Below are 13,591 nucleotides of genomic sequence, written 5' to 3'. Positions count from 1 at the left end.
ATGGGCTGGAGCAAGGGAGGGAGGCTATTGGGTTTTTTTGGGTCGCCTGTCCACCATGTTATAGCCTCTGGTGGAGTTGCTTTTACTTGCTTCTCAACCCCCTCCATCTCATCTGCATTCACTCATTCTCCTGCCCCAAACCGTCATCTTTCTCATTCTTCCTCCCTTTATCGCCGTAAACCGATCCAATGGTACGGACCAACTCCACAACCAAGTTTAGCTTCCATATTGATCTTTACCTGTTTGTGTAAATGCCTCTAACAATTCGAGTTTTTTAAATTTCAGGCGCCGAAGAAGGATAAGGCACCGCCGTCGTCAAAGTCGACGAAGTCCGAATGAGGAAAGCAGAAGAAGAAGAAGTAGAGCAAAGGGAAGCAAAAGGAGAAGGTTAACAACATGGTGCTCTTCGACCAGGGCACCTACGACAAACTACTCATGGAGGCTCCCAAGTATAAGCTCATCACGCTTTCCATTCTCTTTGACCGCCTCAGGATCAATGGGTCACTCGCGAGGAAGGCGATCAGAGAGTTGATGGCCTAAGGTTGATTCGGATGGTCTCGGCTCACGCCAGCCGGCAGATCTACACCAGAGCCACCAACACCTAGGGCTTGTTTGCATTTTCATGTCTCTGGAAGCATGGATATTTTTTTGGTTATTGTTACCCCTCTTACGCTATGTAACATCGTTTTGAATTTACAATGTTTAGTTTTGCTTATTAGAACCTAAAGAATTTCTGATGAAATTGGTTTCTACTTACATATATGCATCTCAGATTTCGGTTTTTGTTTATTATCCATGAGATGATTTGAGGCATTTTCTTTATTGGTGGGCTTTGTCACACAACTTCGAATCCTCGAAACTGACTATTGTCCCTATTTCATGTAAATGGTGATGCTGTTTATAATTTACTGTACAAGGTTGAACAAGATCAGTTTTGTTTTGAGATGAACTGCATCACAAATGTTGTTTGCTTAACTAATGATGGGTATCCTAATGCGTGTTAATAGAGTTGCTTTAGGTTGTGTGCTGCATGCATTGTTCTATGGCGAAACGACGTTTGGTGTTTGCCTTGAGCGTAATATGAACGCTAAAATGAATTTGGTGATTATTCTCTTTCTTATTAGCAAGGAAAATGAATTTGGTTCAACTTTAGTTACCTCTAAAGTAGTCCAACTTGAGACGTTTTAGCTAGTTTTGCTAGTTGGTGGATTTCTTATCTATTTCTTGTATTTCCTTGTCTTGTTTTAATAAAATTTTATCATTTCTTCGAAAAAAAAAATATCAACGCTAAAACTATTGAGTGTCTGGCATGTCAACCTTGTGTTGAGGAAAAATTAGAGTACACAACTCTAACACAAGTGTTGGAGAGACAAACAAGTAAACAAATTACTTATATTATACTCACAAAATATTACAAGACACACTCTTAAGGACACACTTTAAGAAGCTATGACACTCTCACACTTTCTAGAACACTTACACTCCTCACTAGACTACTCATTTACTAGACCACTCTTACTTCTTATTCTTGCTTAGTTGGTTTGTTTAGCGTAGCACATCACCTATTTATAGGTGAGCTTAACAGACCTAGGCTTTGCAAAATAGCCACACAATATTACTAGCTGCTAGAACTTTCTAGCTAAATCACCCACTTCACATGCAGATTTGAACTAGAAAAATCTAGTACATCTGCAGCTACTTACCGACATGCTTGCTAGAGTTCTCTAGCAAAATCCCATGCATGATTCTTCTAGTATAGGAAAACTTTCATAATGGGCTAGACCTTAATCTTTGGGCTGGTGTTGTACTTTCAATACTCCCCCTCAACACCACCTCATTCTTTCCTCCATGGTGAGTTGATGACAAAGCTTTTTCTTGCACACCCGTTTGCGTGATTTGGGTTTCACATCTCTTCGCTTTGACACTAGATTCCAAGCTTGATTTAGCTTCACTGCAGTGACCTCTTCTCTCAACTTGGAACCACTCAGGTTCAACTGCTTCTTCTTTTATGGCTGCATTGGCATATTTAGGATTTGGCTTCTGGATTCTCGTTGATTTCCTTAGTTGTGATTGTGGAGTTGATACTTCCACTTCACTAGGTCTTTTCTTCTTCTGGTTGTTGATATACGCCAGGTTTAACATCATCACCATTAAGCGAATCCTCAGACTCACTTTGTCTCGATTGAATTTGAACAGTTTGCTCCCTCATCTTTTGTTGCAGCTTATCTTTAATCTCTCTCGAATCAGGCAACGCCTCATTTTCTGAGGACCACCAAGAAGATGCTTCATCAAACACTACATCTCTTGATGTGTAACACCTTCCAGTCGTAGAATCACAACATTTCCATCATTTTCTTTGGCTGTTTTATCCCACAAAGATAGATCGAACTGCCTTTTTGTCAAACTTGCTACGTAGGTGACCTGGAACAAATACGTAGCACACAACCAAATACATGAAAGTAACTAGCTGTAGGTTTCATATCCCACAGTTTCTCAAAGGGTGAGACAAATTCTAACCTTGGTTAAGGAAGCCTGTTGATCACATGAGCTGCAATTCTCATTGCTTCAGCCCAAAACCTTCCTGGTACATTTACTCCGACATATTTTTTTTATGATGTCAATTATTTGTTTCCACTACACCATTCTGTTGTGGAGTGTTGGCACATGTGAATTGGTGACGTATTCTACATTCTTGTAGATACTGGGAAAACTCATTTGAGGTATATTCTCCTCCATTATCCATGCGTATGCAACGGATCTTCTCTCCCACTTCTCCTTCAACTGTCTCCTTAAACTATTTAAATTTTGAAAATGTTTCAGATTTTTCGTTCATAAAGAAAATCCATACATACCTGGAGAAGTCATCAATGAACGTCACCATGTACCGAATCCCACTTATTGATGGTTGCTTGATGGGCTCGAACACATCAGAATGAACCAACTCCAACGGTTCTTTCGCTTTAAACTTTGACACTTCGTATGGTAGTTGATGTGCTTTACCATATTGGCATCCTGCACAAACCGTGTCCGTTCTAATGTCAAGCTGAGGTAGCCCCTTAAGCATTGACTTCTTCATCATCACATTTAGCTTGTGACAGCTAACGTGACCTAATCTGATGTGCCATAAATCTAATGTCTCGTTCTTTCTTGTCTTGTCTACGTACACGCAGTTTCTGCTGACATTACGTAGATTGACTGCAGTTGTTGTCCCTCCATTGTTAGCGTCCCTAAGATCTTGAGGTGTCGATACATGATGACTCCATATTGTACCATATACTTTACCCTAATCTTAGTATTAATTTATTGGTTATTTTGGTAGAATTTTGATACTTTGTTATATATTTTCAATATAGGACATTCGACTTCCTCTGGAGCAAAAAGTATTCAAATAGATGAATTTTGGAGTGATTCTAATTGGAGGATGTTTGTGTGCCTTTCAAGATGATTGTATCAAAATTCCAGATTTTTCTACCAAGCCGTTTGACCATGGTGATGAAATTAAGGCCCAGCGCGTAGCTTTCCCAGATTGATGTTTCTAGACGTTTTGGGTATTTTGGAGGTCAAGATGGCATATTTTGAGGAAGATTCATTTAGTAGGTTTGTAGGGGACGTCTTCAGCTTTCAAAAGAGACATTTTGGGACCAAATCGGAGTTGATTTGGTAGGTCAAAAGATGGATTTTCGGATAAAATCCGAATTCTAGTTCAAATAGGAAACCTTTTATTTTCTGTTTTATGATTTGATTATGTTTCCTAGTTTTATTCTAAGACATTTTCAAGGTAGGGTTTTATTTTTTAGTAGTATAAATAAGACTTTTTAGCCATTAGAAGAGGGGAGAACGTATGTGGAGAATTTAGCTAGGCTTTGACTCTTTGTATTTTCAAGGTGTTTTCTATCCATGTTTTTAATAGTATTTTGTTCTATGATTGTTCATAACTAATTTTCATTTGCTAGGGCGATGCCTTGAGCCTTAGCATGAATATGTAGTTTTTACTTAATTGCTTATGATTATACATGCATGCTTTCACTGTGCTTTAAACTGTCTCTATTCTTAATGCTTAGCTACCATTAGAATGTTTAGATAAGTAATCGGATGCAATTCGGTCGGAATGCCACCAGGGAATTGAGTATTGCTTCTAGTGATTGATAGTTGTAATTTTACCTAGGGCGAATGTCACATCTTAGGGGTTGCATGGTTTTTAAAAGGGTTTTCACAAAGCGTAATGAGTCATGCATGTTTATATTTGATTTGAATGCCACAAACGGATTGCATGTTTGGTATACGTTCTAGCTTGAATGCCCATAAGTAGAATATGCATAGGGAAAACCTAACCTTCAAATTTTGCATGCGTAATTCATAAGTAATTGGTAAATCTACATAGGATTTGTTAAGGGGACAGTGGAACTCTAACACAAGTGTTGGAGAGGCAAACAAGTAAACAAATTACTTATATTACACTCACAAAATATTACAACACACACTTTCAAGGACACACTTTAAGAAGCTATGACACTTTCACACTTTCCAGATACACACTCTAGAACACTCACACTTCTCACAAGACTACTCACTTACAAGACCACTCTTACTTCTTATTCTTGCTTACTTGCTTTGTTTAGCATAGCACTTCACCTATTTATAGGTGAGCTTAACCGACCTAGGCTTTGCATAATAGCCACACAATATTACAAGCTGCTAGAACTTTCTAGCTTAATTACCTACTTAACATGCAGATTTGAACTAGAAAAATCTAGTTCATTTGCAGCTGCCCACCGACATGCTTGCTAGAGTTCTCTAGCAAAATCCCATGCATGATTCTTCTAGAATACCAAAACTTTCATAATGGGCTGGACCTTAATCTTTTGGGTTGGTGTTGTACTTTCAATACCTTACTATAGTAAGGGCTGGTTTGGCATTGGTGAAATTATTTTAAAAACAGCTTTCTGAAAAACTGAGGCTAAATTTTGTTTGCTAAATGAAAAACAAAAAAAAAGAAAAGGAAAAAAAAAGCTTTTTGTCAGAATCAATGGTCCAAAATAGCAGAAAGTAGAAGCAGCTCTACTCTTACTTCTGAAAATAACGTTTTTTTTCACAGCAGATCAACCCCAAACTAGCCTTAAGTGTAGTGTCAATAGAGAAAAATTACTGAATATATGCCGAGGGTTCATGCTTAATTATCCAAATGCGTGTTAATAGATTTTCTTTAGGTTTTTGTGCGGGTATTGTTATATTGTAAAACCGAGCTTGGTGTTTCCCTTGGGTGTAATATGCAAAAAACTAGGTAATTTCAAAAGAAAGATCACCGGCGCATACTGATGGGCATTTTTACCAACAGCAGAGAATACATCTCCTCTCGCCTATCATTTTGTGATCATGTCCTTCTATATGTTCTGTGATCAGAAGCACGCAGTTGATGCATTGGCCAGATGCATACGGGCAAATTTTTGGTGTTGAACTTAGTGCGTATTTTATCGTTTGTTGCTCTCAGTTGATAGCGTCAAAGAAGTCAAAGTTTAATACATTTTCTTCTAAGTTGGAACATAGATATCATACATACCTCATTTTTTATGTGATTTGAATGACTTGTACAAATGTTAAAACTTTATAAGTTTGTGTATTGGAATTAACTTACCAAGTAAAATTAAGCTCAGTCCAAATGAGTTGGTGTGTTAGGTTTCTACTTGTGCGCTTGGATTCAAAACTCTTTCCTTTTTCCTTCCACAGTTCCATTGAATAATGATAATAATTTAATTTAAAACAAAACAAAAATAAGTTGGGGATGAAAAAACCAAATTTCAACAACTTTGAAAGACTTAACACAATATATATATATATATATATTTTATTTTTTATTTTTTATGAAAAAACGATCGATATCTAGATTAGGGATGTGAGAGTGAGTTAATCCTTACAATAGATTAGCAATTATGTGGTTTAAATTCGTTTTTAACAAAAATTGAATATAAGATTTCACTCAGTTACAACATTAATAATTCAGTGGACGGTTTTAGATTTCAATACAGCCGGTGAATTGCCTTTGTTGGTCAATACGGGTGGTTTTAGATTGGAAATTGGGATTCCAGATACCATTACTTAAAATAATCCACTCAAAAAATTTATTTTATATGTACTGTATGAGAGACATCTGTGACTGATCGTAAGCGTTATAATCCGTAGGAGTCAACCAATCGAAAACTATGCGTTGATTAAACTTGAAATAGTCTCACTTGTACATCTGTGACTGATATTAAAATAAGAGCTGCCATTTTCATCTTGTTGTCCGAACTCGGTTACTTTATATCCTTGTTGATGACAGGAACGTAGAGGAGCATAGGATCTACTAGTAACTTGACAGACACCACATGATTATTTGCACTAATTTTCGCCCTTTGCTTCCGATCTGACTTTGATTTCGATCAACTTACTCTGCAAATGACAGTAATAGATCAGGTAAAACATTGTTAGCAATAGAGAGCAATTGTTGATCCAAGTGGCCATTCATTCCAATGTGGAAATAATGTGTGTTCCCCCCTGTCTTGCTTGATCTTAGATTCCTCACATTCCTATCATCAAGTGTACGAAGTTCTCGGTATTGGTCAATAAGCGAAAGATAGGAACTCTTGTTTTACGATGGATCGGAGGTGTCTCTTACATGGTTGACGTTATTTTTCACATTTATATAATAAGACCTATCCAAGTTTAGTCGATGCATTTCCTTTGAGAGGCTGCTCCTATGTATTATTACACTTATAGGTACATAAAATTGTGCAAGGATCAGTGCCATATCATTTTATGGGGGTTTCGGATTCAGGTAAGGCCTATATGATTTATTAGATTATGTTTTGAATCTTTTTCGATTGGATTACAACAAAAAGATTTGTATGTATATATTTATAGGCTGTGGGTTCATGAATTTGAATGTCACCTTTTTCATATGTTTTTATGCGAATCGATTGGTCTGCGTGTACATATATCATCGACCTATAACTTCATATAGGCTATAAATTAGTAGTGAATGTAATCCCTCTTCATGTGAAATTGGCTAATGAGGCAGCTTTTATTTGTGAACTGTAAGCTGCCAAATGTACTATGCTTTATCCCTGGAACTGGTTTCCTTTTTCTTTTCGCTATGGAGTTTCACATCTGTCATAGCCGAAAGAATGCACTGTTGTGTTTCAGTCTTTCAGAAACTAAGGTGGCTTGAGCTTTGAATAACTGGGAAGGTCCACTTATATAATTAACTCACACTGGCCATTTTCTGGTGATGACCAAAAAGCCATTTACTAAATCTTGTTACTGTCATCTCTACTACCTTACTATGAGCATACCCATCACCCCCACTGGCGGCTTGTCATGATCAGGATTGACAATTTCTTACATGACTTATTAATTTGACATGAAAATAACAGGTTTTAGGTCAAGCGTTAACTTCTCAGGTTGTTATTGGGTCAACTGGTGAGAACCTGTTAAAGATAGACCGGTTAAGATAGCGAATTTGAAGCGACATGATTCGTTAAGATAACGAGCATGATAGAATACGACAAACACAATTTGTTTGCTAGGTCTAATCATGATCATCAGAACAACAACTTCCTACGACCATCTTATTAACAGTATATGGTGGGGTATTTGTCATTTTAATGTATTTGTACACATCAGCAAAGGTAGTTAGATTTGTTAGATAAATAGAGCTGCATAATATTATAATTGGTGATTTTTTCAGTCAATACATCAGCTTTTTTGCAAGTCTCTTTTGTCTCTCTCTCTCTCTCTCTCTCTCTCTCTCTCTCTCTCTCTTTTTCTGTCTGCGATTTCCATAGCTTCATATTTTCAAGCTTTTCTGTATGTTTCAATGGCTGAAACTGCCATAGTTATGATGGTATCAAGAGCTTAGGTTTGGTGAATCTGTGAAGAGGATCCTGGTGAGCTCATTAGGCTTTGGAATTTGTGGTTTTGCGAAGGCTGTGTGAGTTTTGCACTATGGTGTCTACTTTCATTGGAGAAGTATTGGTTTCGGTCTGTCGTTGAAGAATTAGGTTCTATTTGTTTGATTCTTGCGTTTTCTGGTGAATATTCTCTGGAATCTGTGTTCAATTTCATGTTGTAGCTATGGATCTATGATTTGTTGCTGTGATAAATGTTAGGGCAAGAAGCCTATTGTGAATTGAACCTTTCTGATTGATGAATTGATGATTGTTTCTTTAGCACGAAGCCTTGATTCTTTCTGATTGATGAATTAATGATTGTTTTGAACATGAAGCTCCTTACTGTTTGGGCACGAAGCCTATTGTGAATTGATTTTGTCTAATTGGTGAATTGCTTATTGAATTGAGCACAAAGCTCTTTACTGGTTGATACTCTGTGAATTGATTTGAGCACAAAGCTCTTCATTGTGTTTTTTCATTGAATCTTGGTGTACAATTTGGTGAATTCTTGTTCTTGTTGAAATCCTATCTTGTGGAAGATCCTTATTGTTACTTTTGCAAGAAGTTTAGCTATGAATCCACTAAAAGTGGAAAATCTACTTGATATGTTAACCATTCGGCTACAAGATCATAATTTTGTCAAGTGGTCATTTCAATTTCAATTAGTGCTTGAGGGATATGATTTATTTGATCACTTTGATGGCACATCTGTGTGTCCACCGAAGTTTGTGTTCCCTGAAGATAATGGATTAAACGAAAGGGTCTAATTACAGCAGCATACAATGAATGGATTAAACGAAAGGGTCTGATAGTGTTGAAAAACATATGTTGAGGCTTAAAGCTCTTAAAGATTAGCTTATGGCAGTGGGTGAAGTAGTGTCTAAGAATGACCTTATTGTTGCTGCTTTTGCTGATTTACCAGCTAAGTTTAATATGATTCGTACTGTGATTGTGGCTTGTGAAACTTTAATTTCTTTGAAAGAATTCCAAGCACAATTATTGGTAGCTGAGAGGACAACTGAAGATTCACAGTCTACTTTGAATTTTCCCATGTCAGCCATGTATTGTTAAGAAGAATCATCTAATTCTCATTCCTCACTAGATCAAGGAGCTTCTCAATATGTTTTTGGTGGCTATGGTTTTGTCACTAAAGCTAATAATTCTTCTCAGAGTAATGCTCATAGACCAACTGGAGGCATTATTTCTCAAGCTTTTCTGCCTCAGTTTCATCAACAAGGGAATGAGATTTTTCAGAATAATAGGGGATATCAGAATCATGGAGACAACAATGAAACATTTAACAATAGGTCCAAATACAATGGGAATAATAATGGCAGGTTCTCTGGCAATTCCAATGGTTTATCTAGAGGTTCAAACAACAATGGTTTTTCTAGTAGTTCTAAAGAAGGATCAACTTGGTAGAATTGGAATGGCAATAGTGGGTCTAAGACAACACAGATTCCTGAATGTCAAATATGTAATAAAAGAGGACACACAACTCCTAGTTGCTACTCAAGGTATGATGCAAGCTCAAGCTCAGCCCCTCCAGTTCTGGAATGTCAAATCTTTGGGAAGAAAGGTCATTCTGCTCTCAATTGTTATCATCGAGGAAATTATGCATATCAAGGTGCTCAACCTTCTTCTTCTTTGACTGCTCTCACTGTACAAGCTCAGCAAAACTTTGCTTCTTCTTCACAACAAAATTAGGTGCACAATAGGGGATACACACCATATGATAGCTGATCTGGATCATTTAACACTTCTCACTCCTTTTGAAGGCAATGAAAGGATCACAGTGGGCAATAGAGAAGGTCTATTCGTGGCCAATACTGGTTTGGGTTCTCTTTTAACTTCTTCCAAGCCCTTAACTCTTCAAATGGTTTTACATGTTCCTTAATTAGCAGCTAGTTTATTATTTGTGTATATACTGTGCAAAGATAATCATTGCTATGTTATACATGATGAACTTGGTTTCTAGGTGCAGGACAAAGGAACAAAGAAAATCCTACTGAAAGGAATGAGTAGTAGTAGTGGCTTGTATTACATTCCTCAACAGCAGATTTTCAACTATTCTCATCTGGTAAATAATACACCTCAGACTCTTTTGGGACAACTTGTGAAGACTTTAATCTAGCATCAAAGACTTAGGCATCCTACCAATGAAGTTCAGTTGAAAATGTTAAAGGAGTCTCAGATACCTTTTATCTTTAGATAAAAGTCCACAGTTATGTTCAGCTTGTATTAAGGGTAAGATGACTAGACAACCATTTCCTTATAAATGTAATAAGTCTAGTGTTCCTTTTGAGAAAATGCATACTGATGTATGGGGACCCTCATCCATTGTCTCTTGAATGTTATAGATATTATATAATCTTTGTAGGTGAATGCACAAGGTTCACTTGGATCTTTCCTCTTGTTAATAAATCTGATGTCTATACTGTGTTTGTTAAGTTTCATGCATTTGTTATGAATCATTTCAAATGTAATATTAAGACACTACAATCTGATGGAGGAGGAGGGCATATGAGTAAGTTGTTTAAACAATTTCTGGATACAAATGGGATTTTACATCTTGCCTCTTGCCTTTATACCCCTCAATAGAATGGGTTGGCAGAAAGGAAAAATAGGCATATTATTGAGACTACTATGATATTATTGAGTGCTACAAGGTTACCTCAAAAGTTTTGGTTCCATGCTTATAGTCATGCAATGTTTTTAATTAATAAAATGCCTTGCCAAACTTAGATATGATGTCTCCTTATCTTAAGTTGTTTGGACAGTCCCCATCTCTGATTTCCTTGACGATTTTTGGTATTGCAATCCATCCCTACTTAAGACTTTATAATGCCAATAAGTTAGAAGCTCGTAGTGATGAATGTGTGTTTCTGGGTTATTCTGTTAGATGTAAAGGAGTGTTGTGTTATAATAGGAATACACCTTACTGTTATCAAGGCATGTAATCCATGATGAAAGTGTGGTTCCTTTTAAGAAGTCTTCATCTTCTTCTGTCAATGTTCCTTTGCCTGGTACAATACCGTAGAGAAAGTTACCAAGGATGGTATCGATTGTGTTGCCTAGTTCATCTGAACAAACAAGAGAGGTAAGTGGTGAAAGTGCTCATCTTTAAGAGAAAGTTACCAAGGATGGTATCGATTCTGTTTTAGTTAAGCCTTCAAGTTCATCTTGAAGTCAAGGCCAGGAGTCTTCACTAGATATACAAGCTACTCCTCTAAATTAATCTCCTTCTTCCTCTCAAGTGTTGCATGTCCATACCCTTAACCAAAATTAGGTATCTTCACAATCTGTCAATGACACTATTCCTTCTCAGCATGTATCTTCTTTATCACTTATGTGTGATGTTCTTGATAATATCTCTCCATCTCCTGTTATACATACTTTTTTTTAGCATAATATGGTTACACGATTAAAAAGTGGAGTTCTGCAAAGGAAAGACTATTCAAATTATTAAGCTTCTGCAACAAATAATCTAGCCTTTACTTCTTTGCATCATGATGATGTGATATTTTGTGGTTTCAGTGCTATTCTCAATATTCATGATTCATCAGAACATTCTCATTATAAGCAAGCTTTTTTTTTTGAGGATTGGAGAAATGTTATGAAGGAAGATTTTGAGGCTTTACAGAAACAAGGTACTTGGGAGTTAGTACCACCTCAAATTAATAGGAATGTGATAGGAAACAAATGGGTGTATAAGATCAAGAAGGATCAAGATGGCAAAGTGTCAAGATATAAAGCACGTTTAGTTGCACAAGGATATAGTTAAGAACATGGGTTACACTATGAAGAGACCTTTATTCTAGTGGTAAGACATACAACAATGAGGCTGGTTTTGTCCCTTACTGCTATGAACAGATGGAAATTGAGGCAATTAGATGTGAAGAATGCTTTTCTTCATGGAGAGTTACAAGAAGAAGTCTTTATGAAACAACCTTAGGGTTTTCAAGATTATAGGAATCCTAATCATGTGTGCAAGCTTTTCAAGTCATTATATGGCCTAAAATAGGCTCCAAGGGCTTGGAAAACCAAGTTTACAAGTTATTTGCCTTCTTTAAACTTTCAGTCATCTCATTCAGATACTAGTTTGTTTGTGAAAGTGGTTGGGACAGTTGTGGTATTCTTGTTACTATATGTGGATGATATTATCATCACAGGTTCTTCATCTCAACTTATCCAACAAGTAATTAATAATTTGAGTAGTGTTTTTGATATGAAGGACAAGGGCAAGCTTACCTATTTTTTGGGACTTCAGATCACTTACAGAGAAAATGGAGATATTTTCATTAATCAGTCAAAGAATGTGACTGATCTACTCAATAAGGTAGGAATGATGATTTGCAAACCTTGTTCAACTCCAAGTAAACCTCATACTTAATTGCTCAAAGATGAAGGGGAACCAATATTTGATCCAACAATTTACAGAAGTTTAGTTGGTGCATTGCAATATATAACCTTTATAGGCCTGATATTGCATATGTTGTTAACTATGCTTGCCAATTTATGACAACACCAACTGAAACTCATTTCTATTTGATTAATAGAATCCTCAGATATTTGAAAGGTACTTTGCAGTGTGGTTTAACTTACTCTGCTCAAGGAGACATGGATTTACTTGCTTATAGTGATGCTGATTGGGCAGCGGATATAAATACAATGAGGTCTACCACTGGTTATATTGTTTTTCTTGGCTTAAATCTTGTGTCTTAGCAGTCTAAGAAATAAAGCAGTGTTTCTCAAAGTTCCACTAAGGTTAAATATAAAGCCTTAGCTAATGCAGTAGCGAGTGTGGCTTGGATACAATTAGTTCTTAAAGATCTTCATGTTTTTTGTTCCTTCAATACCTCTGTTACATTACGATAATCTTTCTACCTTGTCATTGTGTTCTAATATAGTATGTCATGCTAGAATTAAACAATTAGATACCGATTTTCATTTTTTTCTTGAAAGGGTACAAAAAGGTTTGTAGGTGCAGTATATTCCCACTGAGGCTCAGATTGCATATGTGTTAACAAAAGGGTTACAAAATCCTTTGTTTGTTCATCATTGTTCCAATCTCAGACTGGGATATCCCACCTGAGATTGAGGGGGAGTATTAACAATATATGGTGGGGTATTTGTGTCATTTTAATGTATTTGCACACATCAGCAAAGTTAGTTAGATTTGTTGGATTTCTTAGTCATTAAGTTTGACAGCCACTATAAATAGAGCTGGATAATATTGTAATTGGTGATTTTTCAGTCAATACATCAGCTTCTTTTGCAAGTCTCTTTTCTCTATCTCTCTTTCTTTTTGTCTGCGATTTCCATAGCTTCATATTTTCAAGTTTTTCTGTATGTTTCAATGGCTGAAACTGCCATAGTTATGACATCTTACCGCCACCAATCCTATTACGACTACCACGAGGATCCATAGAAGTGTATTGAAATTCATAATAAAAATCTCATATATTTGATTAAAATGATGTTTAAATAAAATCCATAAAGGCTATGAATGTTATGACCCGATTCGGTGATCACCTTGTTACATGGGAGAGGACAAAATAACTTTTAAGGATTATCTTAATATGCTTTTGTCTTGTATTGCTGATATGGCACTCACATATGTGGTAAGCTAGCAAATTGTTATAACCTCTCGATAGTGGAGGCAA

General features: G+C 36.4%; 1 pseudogene; it reads left to right on the top strand.

The window, feature by feature from the left end:
- On the top strand, positions 1-756 carry LOC137728121 (small ribosomal subunit protein eS25y pseudogene; annotated as a pseudogene).
- The last annotated feature ends 12,835 nt before the right edge of the window (positions 757-13,591 follow it).

Source organism: Pyrus communis, chromosome 10, assembly GCF_041283825.1.
Source record: "Pyrus communis isolate YQ-2024b chromosome 10, ASM4128382v1, whole genome shotgun sequence".
NCBI classification, from domain to species: Eukaryota; Viridiplantae; Streptophyta; class Magnoliopsida; order Rosales; family Rosaceae; genus Pyrus; species Pyrus communis.
The sequence above is the reverse complement of the archived record's forward strand: the minus strand, read 5'-3'. Positions and strand labels throughout refer to the sequence as shown.